The sequence below is a fragment of the Balaenoptera physalus genome (genome assembly GCF_965194825.1).
Source record: "Balaenoptera physalus genome assembly, chromosome: 6".
NCBI classification, from domain to species: Eukaryota; Metazoa; Chordata; class Mammalia; order Artiodactyla; family Balaenopteridae; genus Balaenoptera; species Balaenoptera physalus.
Genome location: NC_138885.1, coordinates 54,187,859 through 54,204,993, shown reverse-complemented (window position 1 = coordinate 54,204,993; position 17,135 = coordinate 54,187,859). Strand labels below are relative to the sequence as shown.

Genomic DNA, 17,135 nt, shown 5'->3' with positions numbered 1-17,135 from the left:
TCACAGTACATAAGTTTCTTTTTTGCCATTTTTAAAGATTGAACTTATCTTTTAATTTTGATGTCTGATCTTATTTATTTGTTACTCTTAGAACATCTCATTTTTGACTGGACTCAGACTTAGAAGTAGAAGCTCTCAGAGAGGACAGCCTCCATTTCTTCACAATCTCTTCCTGGTGTTTTTCTTTGGCCTCCTTCATTCTCTTGGCCAAAGGCTTAGCATATTCTGCAGCCTCTTCCTTATTTTTCTTAGTACGCTGTTTCTTCAGAGCAATACGCCAACGTTTGTGTTGCAGAACACGTGGAGTAACAAGACGCTGCATCTTGGGTGCTTTGGTCCTAGGTTTCTTACCTTCTTTGTTTAGGGGCTTTTTCACAACATACTGGCGGACATCATCTTCTTTAGAGAGTTTGAAAAGTTTGCGGATTCTGCTAGCTCTTTTGGGCCCCAGGCGACGAGGCACAGTAGTTTTAGCGAGTCCAGGAATATCCTTCTCCCCTTTTTTTACGATGACCAAATTGAGAACGCTCAATTTGGCATCCACAATGCAACCCCGCACAGATTTGCGCTTTCTTTCTCCAGTCCTCCTTTGTCTGTAACAGGAATGACCCTTACTCAGTAGCAGGCAGACTCGGCCATGGGTCAAGACACCCTGCTTCATGGGGAAACCCTGTTTGTCGTTCCCACCACTGATTCGGACCACATAACCCTTCCATTCTTCACCCAGAGCGTCAGCAGCAACTTCTGTAGCCATATGCTTCTCATAAAAGGTACGAAGTTTTCGTTCATCGTCCACTTAAATGAGTTTCTGGCAGCCAGTGGCCGGGAAAGAGATGTTCAGCCTCATTCTGAAGCGGCCGACCGCCTCCGAGGCGCCAAGAAAAAGAGCTCAACTTATATTATCTTATTTCCAGGTGATTTCTATCATTTGATTTGCCTCTCAGAGGATAATTTTTCTCTCTCTCTCTCCAATTGCCTCTCTTCAGTCAAGAATGGGAAAGAGAGAGAAAGGTTATAGATATATGGGGGGAGAGAGAGAAGTAATAAAAAGTAATTTTAATGCATTTGGGCTAGGATATATATATAGATATAGATATATATATAGATATAGATATATATATATCTAGATATATATATTGTTTTTTTGGCCAGCCGTGTAGCAAGTGGGATCTTAGTTCCCCAACCAGGGATGAACCCGTGCCCCCTGCAGTGGAAGTACGGATCCTAACCCCTGGACCACCAGGGAATTTCCTGGGCTGGGATATTTTAAAGCCATTGACTCTGTTTTAAACAAAACATGATGAATTTTTTTTGGTAAACTATTCTGGTAAAACAGTAAAAGCTTCCCAGAATAAGCACAAAATAACACTTTCCAGTATTTTTGTCTCTAAAGGTGGAAAAGATACTAAAGCTAAGGAAGTATTAATTCAGTGTTGCACTTCTCAGAGCAAAAGTAGATATAAAACCATACAGTTGCCAAGTTTATTAAACCAGCAGCAAAATAATAAATATTATGTCTGGCAAGCACTCAGGATCAACTATTGGCAGAATTCCTTTAATGTGATACTTTTGGACACTATAATATCAATGATGTAATAAGAAAGCATAGTTACCTACTCTTAACATGTGCATGCTAATAGATACTTTACAGTTGAATGAAACCTATGTAAAGAGCATACATGGACGTTTTACTATTTATGAGGGAAAAGTGCTTGACAGCTTCTTGTTTGTTTTTCTTTTTAATCACTGAAAATCCATGCTTAAAGGGGAAGAAATTTTTAAAATTTGGCTTGTGGTTATTTTTTGAGCCAAAAAGTTTTCTGGAAAAGGTTTGTTGGATTCAGTATTGACAGAGTACAAGCAGAGAACAGGAACAACATCTCTACACTAGTTAAAGAGTTGACACTTGAATATTATTTCTCATAGTGCATTATTGCCAGAGCACAATTGTCTGTAAACAATATGGACTTTGATCTTGATTCAGTTTTTAAAGGAAATCATGAGGATTGTGCCTATGATTGAATTTTGGTCCTTGCGTATATATTCTTCAAAATGCTGTGGGAAAAAAAATGAGCAGTGAATAGAAAACTCTTGTTTTCCAGCTTGAAACAGGTTGGCTGTCAAGAGGGAAGGTAGTCATATGAATTTTTGAAATCAGATATGAGATAAAAATATTTTTTCATGGGAATTCCCTGGCAGTCCAGTGGTTAGAACTTAGCACTTTCACTGCTGGGGTCCAGGTTCAATCCCTGGTCAGGGAACTAAGATCCTGCAAGCTACTCGGCCAAAAAAAAAAAAAAAATTTCTTCATGACCCTAAAAAAGACCATTTCTGTGATTTCAGATGGTTTGCCCCAATGGCAGCATGTATCAGAAGCTTGAAAAGCCTAAAATTGTCTTTCAGGGCTAAATTATTACAGAGTTTAGTGCTGAAAATAATATATTAGGACAAACTATAATGCAAAGAAGTCTTTATTACTATGAGATGGGCTGTTTCACAAATTAGGATATGCATTCTTCTTCCGCCATCTCCACCCAGAAAAAATAACCACTTCTAATGTGTACTCATTTCACTTTGAATACCTCTATTAGAGTATTTAACACATTGTATCAGATATTTTGGAGTATTTACATTTCTCAGTTGGACTGTGCACTCCTCAAGGGCTAGTGATTGTGGCCCTCCCCAAAAGAGGTGTGCTAGTAAATCTTTCTGGGAATAGAAATAATTACAATTTACAAATAATAACATATACAATACTATATTGTAAAATCCATATAGGCGATTGATTCTTACAGAATGCTTTGGTTGATTTTTACCAAACTCTTGCTTCTATAGCCCTGTCTGTAGCCAACCTATAGGTGTGTAATTGTTGAAGAATGTAGTGCTAACATAAATGGTCATTGATATTTTTGTCTAAGTAAAAGACTAAGATGAAAATTAAACTTTACTTTTTCATCTATGATGTGACTTCTCGCTAACTCATTAATAGTTTAAAAATAGTATTAGAAGATTATTTATTTCAGAGTAACACTTTAAATTTAATTTGATTAATATTTTTTTCTATTACTTTCTTAAGTCTAGACCAGCGGTCCCCAACCTTTTGGCACCAGGGACCAGTTTCATGGAAGATAATTTTTCCATGGACTGGGGGCAGGTGGGGATGGTTTCAGGATGATTAAAGTGCATTACATTTATTGTGCAGTTTATTTCTATTATTATTACATTGTAATATATAATGAAATAATTATATAACTCACCATAATGCAGAATCAGTGGGAGCCCTGAGCTTGTTTTCACTTGCCACTCACTGATAGGGTTTTGATATGAGTCTGCAAGCAATTGATTTATTATGGTCTCTGTGCAGTCAAACCTCTCTGCTAATGATAATCTGTACTTGCAGCCGCTCCCCAGCGCTCGCATCACTGCCTCAGCTCCACCTCAGATCATCAGGCATTAGATTCTCATAAGGAGTGCGCAGCCTAGATGCCTCACATGCACAGTTCACAGTAGGGTTCGTGCTCCTATGAGAATGTAATGCCACCGCTGATCTGACAGGAGGTGGAGCTCAGGCGGTAATGCAAGGGATGGGGAGCGGCTGTAAATACAGATGAAGATTTGCTTGCTTGCCCACTGCTCACCTCCTGCTGTGCAGCCCGGTTCCCAATGGGCCATGGACTGGTACCAGTCTGTGGCCCAGGGCTTGGGGACCCCTGGTCTAGACTATCAATAAAACATTAAGCTTACACCCTGATTTGTAGCATTTGCCAATTTCTAGGTTGTAAACATTCCCACTGTGGTCTGTTTCAAGCTACCAATGTGATATCACTGGTAATAGAGTTGGGAAGAGATGGGCAGTAGCACACCACTGTATAGCTTTTTCTGCATGCTACAATGGACATAGATAACCTCAAGGGCATCGATAATAGTAAAGCATAATAAAATAAGAAGTGACGAGTTGTATTTATTTGTTTTTAATATAAGTTTGAAAATATTTATTTTTGGTAATGGCTGTGTTTAACTAGTAGCTTGAAGAATTCCTAAAGATTTAATTTTTGACAGTATGTGCTTGTATGAGTTGGATTCATCACACTGCTGCCCCTGGAGTGGTCCCATGCATAATCTACACAGCCTTATGTGACTGATTTGTTAATTGATTTAATGCAATCGACTTAATATATTCATCATTATGCCCTTGGCTTTTATGGAGGATTGCTATAAGAAAGACCATACAAATGATGTCTATGCATTGGCTATAAGATTACATCAAAACTTTGATATTTTACTCCAATGTTTTAAGTTTGTCTTATTGAATTGGTTACTTTCTTATTTACCAGACCAGAATAGTATCCTGTTCCCTCTTTGTTTTATCTGCCTTGAAACTCACAGGTAAATTGTACATTTGATCATAATAACTGTTAGTGCAGGCCAATAACATTTCATTTAAAAAAAAAAATCTTACGTTCAAATTTTAAGAGATATATATATATGTATATATACGTATGTACATATACATACATATATACATATAATACATATACAGACCTTCATTCATACATATATATGTATACATACAAACACAATTTCAAACTAGGTTTCCTAAGGTATATTTGATATGAAATGTTGAATAAAGTCTTAATTTGTTTCCTTTATTTACCAGTTTTCAAAGTAATGAGTTGGTTCCCTAGCATTCTTCAAAGGTGAACAATGTGTTTTTTAAGTATCATTATGAACTCATGTCTTAAGATATATTTGTTATGTTTCAATCTATTGTAGTTATTCTTAACAAGTTCAAATTGTCTCATCTTTGGCCAGTGGGAGCCAATTCAAGTTGGGTTCCTCAAATTTACTCTCAAGTCCTTTTTATATGACCCCAATAATCTTTGATAGTTTTCATGCTTAAAGGTATGATAGGGTATTTTAGGCTTATCTTGGCCATTACCTATCCCAAACCTAGAATCAACCTTTGCTTCAAGGAATTTGTTTCAGGGGCAAATGATGTTTAGTGTCCCTAATTGGAAACATAAGTATGTGCTTGTTGCTACTGAAGTAGTCCCTGTTTTTAGGCATTTACAGTGGGCAGAACTAAGAAATACATATTTTTAAATATAAAATTTGTGATGAGTTCATTCTAATACATCCAGTTCAAATTCATGATCACAGAATTTTTATGTAACTCATTGATTTTACATCTGTTTCTTTTTTGTCCCACATCAAAAACACCAACTTAATTATCCATTTGCTTTTTCTCAGACTATGCATACAATAATATTACAATAACACCACCAATAATACCACAAAACTATGGCTAATGATAACAAATTAAGTTCCTATTTTGTTGCTTCTTTAAAGTTCATTTTCTTAGTTTAAATCCTATGAGGAAAGTACTGTTAAATTATTGTGTTTGTATGTGATTTTAAAAAATTACTGTGTTTAAAGTCACTTAGGATATTCTTCTCTGTATGGTTATGCCACCAACTCCATATACAATTAAGTTCATTTATTTCATTTAGATGGGATTGCTTTTAAAATTTAATGTATTTTTGTTTTATATTTATGAAAATTATTTTATGTTTCCAAAATCACATTTTTATGAGAAACCTTCCTACTATTCTATCTTTACTACCCTGCTCCTTTCCTTTCTACAGTTAACCACGTGTTTTAAGGTTTTGACTTTTCATTTTATTTAAAAAGTGAAATACATATACAGATGAATGGTAGCATGCCATAGATGCTTTTCTCTACTTTGATTTTTTTTACTTAACAAAATACTGGAGCTGACAGTGAAATACTTTATATTCCATATATTCTTTATTCCTTTTTAAAAATTGCATAGTACTTCGCTGTGTGTACCGTAATTAATTCAGCCATTTCCCTATGATGGACATTTGTGTTATTTCCAGATGTTAACCTAAAACAATAAACGGCCAGTTATTTTACCAGCAAAATGGGTTTATTTGGGAGCAGCAAGGAATTGCAATTCATGACATGCAACTATGTGAACCACATGCAAGTCCAATAAAGCAAAGGAAAGAAAACTTTTATAAAGGAGAAGGGGAAGTTGGGAAAGATGTTGATAAACAAAAAGTCCATTGGAGGAAACTGGGAATTCAAAGTATAATGGCTCTTAATTGGCTGAGTTGTGACAGTTTCATTGGCTGAGCTGTTGCCAGGCAAGGAAGAGATCTTTCTTCCTTCTGCTGGCATTTGTAGTAAGTAAAACAGTGTCACTTCCAGCTGGAGATGCATGGTATGTCTTTTCCTATTGGGATCTGTATGGACCTTGACTGGTACATGGGCTCCCTCTTTTGGCCTTCAGACTCCATTTTAGTGAGGTTTCTCTATTAATTTTCATGCAGACTTTTGCTATAAGAAATAGTGCTTCAATGTATATTTTCTTATATACTTATTTTGTATTTTTTCAGTTTTGGTCAGATTCTTGGAAGTGGGATTTGCTAGACACAAAATAAATGCATATGTAACTTTGCTAGATACTGTAAAATTCTCTCTCGTTGGAGTTTTTCTATTTTTCACTCTAACAAAGAATATTTGAGAGTGTTCCTTTTCCCCACAACTGCCTCACTAACAGGCTGTGTTGTGAAACTTTTGGATTTTTGCCAATTTGTTGGGCGAGACATAGTATCTCAGTGATTCTTAATTTGCATTTCTCTTATGAACAAGGTTGAGAATGTTTCTATTTAAGGGGCATTTGCATTTCTTTTCCTGTGAAATGTCTGTTCATATCTCTTGCCATTTTTCTCTCAGGGTGTTGGTGTTTTATTCATTTTTAGATACTCTTTATATGTAGGGTTATTAAATTATCTCTGATATGTTACAGATTTTTTTCACAGTTTCTCATTTGTCTTTATACTTCACTTGCAGTATTTTTTTCTTTTTCACAATACAAAAGCTTTTTATTTTTACATATTGAGATTTCCCGATATTTCACTTTACTGCATCTAGTTTTGACCATTGTTAGGGACGTTTTCCCTACTCTCCAACTATAGAGGAATTGACCCATAATTTCTCCTAGTACTTGTGTGTTTCAAATTTTTATATTTAAATATCTGATCTTTTGGAAATTTATTCTTGGAACAGATCCAAATTCATCATTTTCCTTATGACTACCCAGTTATCCCAACGTCACTTATGAAAACGTCCATCTCCTCCTTACTGCTTTGAGATACAGCTTTTGTCTAAGTTAAATTTCCATATGCACTTGGGTAATTTCCCAACTTTCTATTGTGTTTATTGGTCTTTTTATTTCATGTGCCAATGCCACTGTTAAATTATTAAGCCTTTATAGCATATTTTAATATCTGATATTATACCCTCCCCCTACTCCCAATGCTCTTTTTCAGAGTTTTCTGGGCTTTTCTTGTTTTTTTTATTCCAAATGAATTTTATAATCAACTTGTGCTTATAACAGCGTTCTTTTTTTTTTGGGGGGGGGGGTGGTGGTGGTGGTGTGTGCCTTGTGGCACGGCATGCAGGATTTTAGTTCCCCGACCAGGGATCAAACCCATGCCCCCTGTAGTGGAAGGGTGGAATCTTAACCACTGAACCACCAGGGAAGTCACATAACAGCATTCTTAATCAGCAGTGTTTATTAGAAGCACCATCAGTGTTTTTTTAAAAAAAGGAAATAAATACTAGGCCCCCACCCAGACCTAGTGAATCTCTAGATATTGGGCCTGGGTATGTATATTTTGAAAAAGCTGTCCAGTTGATTTTAATAATCCCATTTAAAAATGACCTATGGGGACTTCCCTGGCGATCCAATGGTTAAGACTCTGCGCTTCCAATGCAGAGGGTGCGGATTCGATCCCTGGTCAGGGAAATAAGATCCCATATGCTGCGCAGCGTGGCAGAAAAAACAACAAAAAACTTATAAAGCATAAATTCAAGGTCTAATTCCAGACTACCTTATGATTTGTTTTACCTTATGTATTCTGGACCTTACTAAATGACTGCAGCATTTACCCAGTTCCCTAAGCCAGAAACCTCTCTAGTTTTCCTTTAGTCCTTTCTTTCCTTTAACTCTCTCTGTCTTCAGTTGGTCACAAAATCCACATTTTACCTCAAAAATGTCTGGCTTTAAACCTCCAATACCACTGTCTCTTACCCCTTTTCTCATGGGCTGTTAAGCAATCTCTTCATACTACAGCCTATCATCTGCACTGCCTACACAGTTATTTTTCCTTAAAAATAAGGTTGATCATGTCACTTCTTTGCTGACTTTTGTTGGTTCTCAGGATAAATTCAACCATGGTACATAAGGCCTTTCACTCTCAGGTCCTAGCCTCCTTTTCCTCCTTAGTTCCTGTTATTCCACACCTCACACTGAATATTCCTGTTACAATGAATTTCTCACTAGTGGATGGACATCACACCTAGTAGCTCTTTGCATTTAAATTTATGGTTTCTTTCACTTAGAATCTGCTCCTGCCTTCCTTGCCTGGTAAGCTCTCAGTATTTGAGATGCAGTTCAAATGGCATTTCTTTGATAAACCTTTTTATAGACTCTCAGTCAGAATTAGTTGCCCCATCCTCTGTATTCTCACAAAACTTTATTATTTGTATCTTTATAATGTGATTTTTGTGAGTCTTTAATCTCCCAGGAATTTCACACTTTCAACATCAACCAGAATGTGAGCTTTACATGTTTTTCCAGCCTCTAGCAGAGTGCACAGCATACAGCAAGCACTCAAATGTTTGTTCAGTGAATGAAAACAAATAAAGCTTCATTAGTCTGTACTGATTGAAACAGAAACAAGACATGACAGTGGCCAGCTTGTTCTACTATTAAGATCTCTCCTTCGTTTGGCTTTTTGTAGTTTGTAGTCAGCCTAGACTTTGTTCTCTATCCATGGCAATTCCTTACTCTTTGAAGGTCCATGTACAATACCTACAGTAGTAAATTAAATACCTGTCCATCTTTGTATCTGCCTGTTTAAGAAGTTCTGTCTTGGTCCTAAAAATAGATGATGCTTTATAGAATAAAGTGCAACAATTTAGTCTATAGTGGTGGAATAATTAGCTTATGGCATTAAAATTTAGTTAAATTATTGGTATTAGTAGTTAGTTTAGGTATGTATCACATAGAATTTCAGAAATAATTATATTGGAAAAGATCTATTTGATCATTAAATTCTTTTACAGTTCTGTACATGATCAGGTATTGATTTAGATGATGATCTTAAGTAGAAGACTAAGTGCTATGGGAGACAAATTATTTTAAAACTTGTGATTATTTTCTCTTTTTTTTCCCCCTCAACTCTATGATTATGTTGTCATCTCTGAAATGATCAAATGTGATAACATGAAAAAGGGAAGGAATCATATTAAAAAATAATTTAGGCACAACTTCTTAGTAAGTGGGTATCAAATACTGGAGTAATCCAGTTTCAAATTTTTAGTGTATCATTATTTTTAAAAATCAGTTTTAAAGGTATAGATTAAATTGGATAATTAATATATTTGAATTACCAAATAACAAATTATTTTAAAGATATAGTTTAATATAAAAATTGAAGCTTTTTTAATTGAAATATAGAAATTCATTTTATGAATTTTAGATATCAATCTGTGAGTTTTTCATTTGTCAACTATTTTAATTATTGATTTTCATTTAATGGTATTTCACCTTTAAGAATGTTGCAAAAATATTTTTCAAACTATGTAAAGAGCCCTGATGAGAATAAAAATATAGTTTTAATATATTTTAAAGACACCAAGATCAAGTTCTTCATTATCACCAGTTTTATCCCTTATTCTAACCTTTGATGACACTAAGTCTTATTTTGTTTTAAGTTACTTCATCATTCAACCAAGGAAAAAGACAACTTTGTGTTATATGTGGCTTCAATTTTAAATTATATATATATACATACACACACTCTCTTTAAAAATTTTTTTGAACTGTGGTTCTAAAGTCTCCCAGGAGAATGATAGGAATTTTTAATGTGAATTTTTCTATAAGTTAATCACTTTCATTATCTGTGAACCATTTTTTCTATTGATTAGGCATATATCCAAACTTTAAATTACTAAATGAGTTTTCTTATGTTAAATAGTTTCCCCCACTGGTTTTTTTCTCTAAAAACTAGGCAATGTAAATTACATATTCTTATGAAACTTATTGTTTGGAAAACCAATGTGCCATCTTCAAACCCAGTACTATTTCAAAATGTTATTGGAACCAAAAATTGAACTATGCTTTGCAGTATACTGTTTAAAGTATTTAAGTAAAGGATACATCCTAGTCATCTAAGTTATTCAAGTTTGCCACAACTTTATTTCAAGAGAAATGTTTTAAGAGAATTCTTTATGAAAATTGAGACAATTTGAATCTAGCTATTTCTTTTTATCCTTTCAAAATTGAATATTTTCAACAGTAATGCTAGTGATTAGGCAAAATGTCAGAAATGGATTGTTGAAATATTAATATTAAAATACTTTATTTACATATAGAAATATCAGTGAATTGTCTTGTTTACTTCCAAATATTTTAAAATACTGTTTTGAGTAATGACCACTATTCTATAAAATGCATGAACTTTTTTATATGTTACTTTGCTAAGGTAATATGTAAATGCTGGCTTTCCACACTTGTTGTAGTCTGTATTTTTCTTCTATAACATTATTAGTAAATTTTGATATTGTGGAACTGTTGACCAGTCATACATGTACAGAGCTTGGCCTCTGAGTTAATTAAATATGAGTTAATAATATATTATAAGGAAATTATTATCCTTATTACAGTTATTAGGTAGTTACTCAAATTATAGCTTCAAAGGAATGCAGAGCATGGAAAACTCAGGATTAAATTATGCATTTGAACCTTAGGCCAGCTTTTACTGTAGAGACAGTTTTCTGCTAAGACTGAAATTGTATGTCATTGAAATTAAATGCTTTTCTGGGGATGGAAGGTTCCAGTTTTTAATGAAATTACTGAGTGTGGTGTAGTGAAATGATTAAAATCTGTATTCCGGGAATGTGGCAGGGAAAAAAAATCAATAAGTGCTAGCACAGCTTTGCTGCTCAATGTGAATCCTGAGAATGAAATAAACTACTACAAAAATAATAATTAAAAACATATCAGCACATTAATTTATTTAGCATCAGTCTCCTGAGACATCATCTTCACTAATTTTTAGCATACATTTTACTATATAATGAGCAGCCTTCTTTTCAGATATCCCTATTAGACAGGCAGTATTTCTGCCCTTCCCCCCAGCGCTCCTGCATTGCAATCATTGTACTTGCACTTATTATGTTACAAATGACCGAGGTAAGGCTGACATTCTCAGTGCATGCAAAAAGACCTAGTCTGCCAAGCTTTTTTTTTTTCTTAATGAAGCAGCTTTGTGAAATCTCCCCATGTGTTAATACTAATGAAGATCCTCCAGCACAATTAAAATCACAGCCAGTGGCTGAAGAGGAAACATAAAACAATAGCATCTTTTAAGATACATTTATCCACATATGCATGTACAAAATATACATATATGGTCAAATTAATTTTCTATAGCTTGCCTTTCACTTGCTCTTTATCCTGAAAATTAAATTATGCAAGTTTTAATTATATGAACTTTTGAGACTTTAATGTGTTCCAGGGGAAAAACACTACCTCAATGAAAAAAATGTTTAATTATTTATCTTCTTGGGTAATGCGTTACCAAGGTTAAGGCCCTTTTAAAAAAATCATTTTTAGGAAGCTACAGGGTGGTGTGCCACAGGAGGGAATTGGGTTTACTTCACCTTTAACTTTTTGGTTTCAGGAGGCTGAAATTGGTGGGAGAAAATGGAAGGGTAAAAAATAGGAAGTTGGAAGAAATTCTGGGGATAGACAAATAGCATACCTTGTGTGTAATTTAAAGATGGAGCAATGGGCTACCCGGTTTTAACTTGATTTTTTAAGTGTTCTAATTCGTACAATTAGCTATCCTCCCCCCCTTTCTTTTTTCCCTCTCAGAAGCTGGGGGGAGAAACTATTGAGGTTACCTTTTACAGTTCTTATAACTTTAAAATGATTTACTATTTAACGTTTTATTTAAATTTTAACTCAATCCATAAACATTACAGCAGCTTAACTTGCCGGTGTCAGGGCAGTAGCGTTTTACCCCGGGACCATTTTTGCGTCCAGCTTTTTATTTTATTTTGAGTTCCAAACATCCACGAATTTTTGGCATATTACATTAGTTGGCTTTTAGACTTTAACCAAATTCTGAGTTTACAGACAAAAAAGTTTAGGTAGAAATGGTTAATATATGCTCCCTATTCGACAGTGTACTTTTTTTTTTTTAATTACATTTTCAATCCTATTTTCTGTCTTCTCTACTTTTAAAAGCAAAACAAAACATTTGAGTTCCTTAACTTTTTCCTGGGACAAGGATCGCTGCAAACTCAAAGCTACAGGATTCTTGGGAGGAAGAAGCAACCCCCTCCCTCCCCTGGCTACTTTAGGAGCTGATAGGTCATTTATTATTGGAACTGAAATGGTATAAACAATTCTCTTTTTTCCCTTGTTAACAGCAACTTTCATTGTTAGAGAGAGGAGAGAGAGAGAAGCCTCGTTGGTTGACGTCACTTGGTTCATGAAGCCTTCGCCTAGAAGTGAAGCTGCTGAACAAACCTTGAGAAGAATCATCTCCTGCTTCAATCTGCTGCTGGATAGGAACTAATCAGAGAGAGAGAGGCGGAAGACGGAGAAGGAGGGCGTCCAGGGCTTTCCCGATCACAAATCTCACCTCCACTCCAACTCTCTTTATACTTTTCTTGCAAAAATAATAATAGAAATAAGGAGGTGGTGGGGTTTCCAAAAACAAAAATCGTAACCTTCAACCGTCTGGGGAAGGCAAAAATCCCATCCACCGCAACTCTCAGTTCGAAAGTAAAGGTGAGTTTAAAATCCTCGGGTGTGAGGGGTGCGGGTGAAGATGAAAATTCCAAATATTGTAAAGCCGGTTGAAACCGAAAAGGAGAAACTACGCTCCAGAGAGCGGGTTAGACTCCAGAGTTGCTTATCTCGAGGCGCTCGCCCTGTCCGCCCTGCCCGCTCTGCTCGCCCTGCCGCGGCTGTTTACCCTCGCCGGTCGGTCTGTCTCTTTGTTGTGCTGGCTGGAAGGCTGGGGTGGTGCTCGGGGTCCCGAGTGCAGTTTGGGGGAGGAGGACGCGGAGATGCGCGGTTCTGGGTGGGAGAGGGGGGTGCGGTCTCAGGAGAATGTAAACTTTATTCCTAGCTGCCGGTGCGGGACTTCGGTCTAGCAGGGCCGCGGGCCGTGCCTCCGCCGGCGCGGGCAGACGCTGCCGTGGCGAGTCCGCCTCCTTTGTGCCGGCCGCCCTGCTCGGCCGCCGGGGCTTCGCGTGTCCTTCCTCCCTTCGGCTTCCAGTGCTCAGGTCGCCGCCAACAGTTTGGCTTCTCAAAAAAAATAACCTCTGGCAATGTTGCGATCGCCGTTCCTACCCGGGAATAGCCGCTGCTCCCCCCATCCCCGCCGGGGTAGTTTCAAGATACCCCCCCCCAACCCCCGTCCGCCTACTGCTGCCCTTTTTTGCCTCCGCCCCCTCTTCCCTGTAGGACTGCTTAGCTGCGCCTGCCACCCCACCCCCGATTCGGGCCTCTTTTGCTCTCTCTCCCGTAGTAGCTGGGAGCTCAGGAGTTTACAGAAAGTGAGCTGGTGGGGCGGGGGGCGGGCAGGTGGGACTGGGGAAAGATCTGGATACCTGGGAAGGTCTGTTTCAGTACGCAGAGGATTAGAGGAGCATAGCTTTTCCGACAGTAATGTCTGTCTCCCAGCAGTTCTTCCCCGGGAGCTGCCCCCTGCTCTCAACTCTTCTTCGGTCTTCTAGTCTTCTTGTTGCTCCCCCTCCCCCTTCCCTTTCGCGGCTCCTCTCCTCTTAAAGTAGTTCCACGAACCCTAGAATTGGGACTTGGGAAAGGAAGGAAGTGTTCGGAGAGTCAGAGCTGGCCCTGCTGTTTGGGAGATTTTCCCTTCTTTTCTCTCCCTCTGTATTTATCTTTTGTGTGTTGCTTCCTTATAAAGAGAGAAGCAGCTGCAGTCCTTGGCCGAGTTGTTGAAATTTATCCCTTTGTGTATATTACAATATCCTCCATTTTTTCCCTCTGCCCTCTAAACAACAAGCGTTTCGCCATCTTGGGCAATTTTTATTCCCAAGTCCCTCTTTTTTTTTCTTATTTTTTAAGGAATGGAAAGAAGCCTTAGAAAGTCGAAAAGTGTGACTGGGTAAGACTTGAAGTTTAGGGAATGTTCAGGGGGTCCAGTGACGTCATGTAAACTTTATGGAGAAATTTTCCCGGGAGTAAATTGTTCGCTTAATTTTTTTCCTGTTTTAAGCGACCATGTAAAGGACCATGTAACTTAACAGGCTGACGATAAGCTGTGCTGCTTATTTTTGTGTTCTCTCAAAGTGAGCCCTCAGTTCCTGCACATTTTATGTTTTGGTAACAGGTGGAAAATTATGTGCAAAAAAATGGTGGAAACTTTTATAGTGTCCTTTGGTATTCACTTAGCTTTTGTCTGCATGTTTCTTATACTTTAAAGGATTTGAATGTGATTTTTAATTAGCATGTTTCCTTTCTTATTTACTCGACTCTCTTCTGTGGATTTGTCTTTAATCAGCTTGGTTAATATTTACGTATACTTATTTTAGATGACTTAGATCCCCTTTTGTAATTAACTTATATTTTTTACATATGCCTTTACATTTGAAAAGATACAACTATTGAAAATACCTGGAGATACTGGATACTTTAAAAATTTAGTAGCAGTATTAAGTAAAACTATTGGTGAAAATGTAGTTAGTATTTAAAAGGCAGAATTGATTTTAAAATATATTTTATAATCTCAAGTTATATGCCCTTTGTCAACCATTATGAAAAGATAAACAATAAAAACTGGTGTTTTAATTTGCTTGTCTAAAATAGTTTTTCACCTCACTAAAGTTCGGTTGGTCACATGATCAAACTTAATGATACACTGACTGGTATATAAATAAGAGGCACTGTAAATTGAATGGGAAAGTGGAATTCTGTCTCCTGTAATCATTTTCAGTCAGCATATTTACTTCTCTTCTAACAAGGACATGAAACTGTCTATTTAATTTGCATTCTCTTTGTCTTCTGGGTTGGGGAAAAACATTGACTACAGTTAACTCAAAAAAAGCTAATAGAAACCTTTCTGAGTACATTGAAAAGGTTTGTCTAACACATAAAAACTTATGTTGTATGTGGTATGCTTTTATCTCTGTAGCAGTCTTATTTGGTGTTATCTGCTATGCTATTTATTTAGGAATTTGCTTTATGTAAAACGCTATATAGAAAGCTTGACTGAATTGAGCCTGCCATTTATGAGAGTTGTAGGTAGATGAAAAATGTTTAAATAGTTAAAAGCACATAGAACAGATGGTTCTAAATTATACATGCAACAAAGGACTAGAAGATTTGGCAGATTATAAATGGCAAGCAACAGAGGATAAGCAGTTTAAGAAAATGGTAGTTAAGTACATTTGATGTCTCACACCTATTGTAAACACTGTACATATTGTCACTGTGCTGCATAATCAATAACTTAGACACACTGAGGTGCTTGCAAGTTTCAGATAGAAAAAAGTAAGATTTTACAAATGTTTGAAATGAATGGTTGAATATAAAATTATTTTAAGCCTGTGATGACAAGAGTTTTTCTTTTTTTTAGAAAATCAAATTGTATGCTTTAAAACAGGAAGTTATTTGTAAGAACTTAATATTGTTGTACTCATATAATGGTTTGGAGAGAAGTAGGAGTAGATATATATTTTGAAATACAGAGAATAGTATATTTACTGTTATTATATGTTAAACTAGGTGTAGCAGCATTTACTCTTTCAAACTACTGAAAAATATTTTTAGACTCTTCAGTCTTGGAAATGCATTTAATAGAATACTGTTGGCATAAGTTACTAAATACATATTAAATGAAAGAAGGATATATTTTAGTATTAATTTTTGATTTTGTGCATAACAATAATAAGGTTTTACTTGGTAACTATAGTTTACTCTCAGTTTTAAAAATGGAAAGATTTGTGTGTAGGTTTTGCCTTTCTAGAAGAATCTGAGTAATTACATTTTGCATTTTCAAAAGATTTAAAATAAAAGTATTCAATTTGGCAGAAATTTGTTTTTATTTTTATAAGCCATTTATTTAAAATGCATATGAGACTGTAATGGAAACCTTGGAATTTTAATTCTGTTGCCCTTTCTCCCATTTCTTTGTTTGCATGTTTATTATAGAACTGCAGTGTAAAGGAGCAGATGTTTTGCCAAACATCCTGATGTGTTGCTTTTTCTTAAGGGAGTGCATAACTGTTCCTTCTGATGCATCAACTTGACAGCTGGTTGATTTCATGGAGCTGCTAAGAAGCCATTAGTGGTGTCATTGAATTGAAACAGAACAGTCACTCCCAGCTCAACTGCAATTGTTAATGTCTTTGTTGCTACTTTTGTGTTACTATACAAGATGTAGGATATCACAGTTGCATGAAAGTTCAGTTTTTTGTCTTATCTCCTTGAATTAGTGAAAGTATGCATTAGAACTTGATTACTTTTAGGTTTAAAGATTTCTCAAAGAAAGCTTTTAAGTTGTAGTTTTTGGATTTTTGACCTAGTCCTAGCTAGAACCACCAAAAGAAGGTATGATTTAGCACAAAGTAATGTGGGGATTCTGACCCCTAGATGAAATTACATCATCAAAGTTTAATGATTTTTAATAAACTTGATATTCTGAGGGATTAGTTCAGTTACCTAGCGAGGTATTTTAAGAAGTTTTTGCTTGTATTTAATTAAATATTTTATATCATAAGGTTTTAAAAATACTGTACCTTATTTAATAAATGTTGACTTGTTTGAATAAACATTTCTTTAAACTTTTGTTGCAGAAGATAATCAGAGGAGAAAAGAATTATTGAGGAAAAGGGCAATTTGGGGTTTACTTTTCTTTATAAGGAGGTAAAATATCATTAAATAATTGACTAGTAGTCATTAAATGATTTTAAAATTTGAAATTATATTTTTATTGTACTAGTAACTTTTATCGGTAGTTTCAACTGTCATACTGTGGTACTAAAATGGTGTCAGA

General features: G+C 35.9%; 1 protein-coding gene, 1 long non-coding RNA gene and 1 pseudogene across 3 annotated transcripts in view; 1 reads left to right on the top strand and 2 right to left on the bottom strand.

Moving 5' to 3' along the window:
- Positions 1–30: 30 nt before the first annotated feature.
- Positions 31–880, bottom strand: LOC309662869 (small ribosomal subunit protein eS6 pseudogene; annotated as a pseudogene). Its single transcript has one exon. The product of its transcript is annotated as a small ribosomal subunit protein eS6 pseudogene (transcript).
- A 273-nt stretch (positions 881–1,153) lies between these two features.
- The window catches only part of BAZ2B (bromodomain adjacent to zinc finger domain 2B), a 307,588-nt gene continuing 291,606 nt past the window's right edge, over positions 1,154–17,135 (top strand). The window contains exon 1 of the mRNA XM_082464830.1: positions 1,154–12,898. The gene's annotated coding sequence lies outside the window, so the exon portion shown is untranslated. The remainder of the gene's footprint in view (positions 12,899–17,135) is intronic.
- Positions 11,087–16,284, bottom strand: LOC309662442. The gene is made up of 2 exons (XR_014264685.1): positions 13,726–16,284; positions 11,087–13,417 (listed from the first exon to the last, which is right to left on the bottom strand). It is a non-coding gene; the product is annotated as an uncharacterized lncRNA (long non-coding RNA).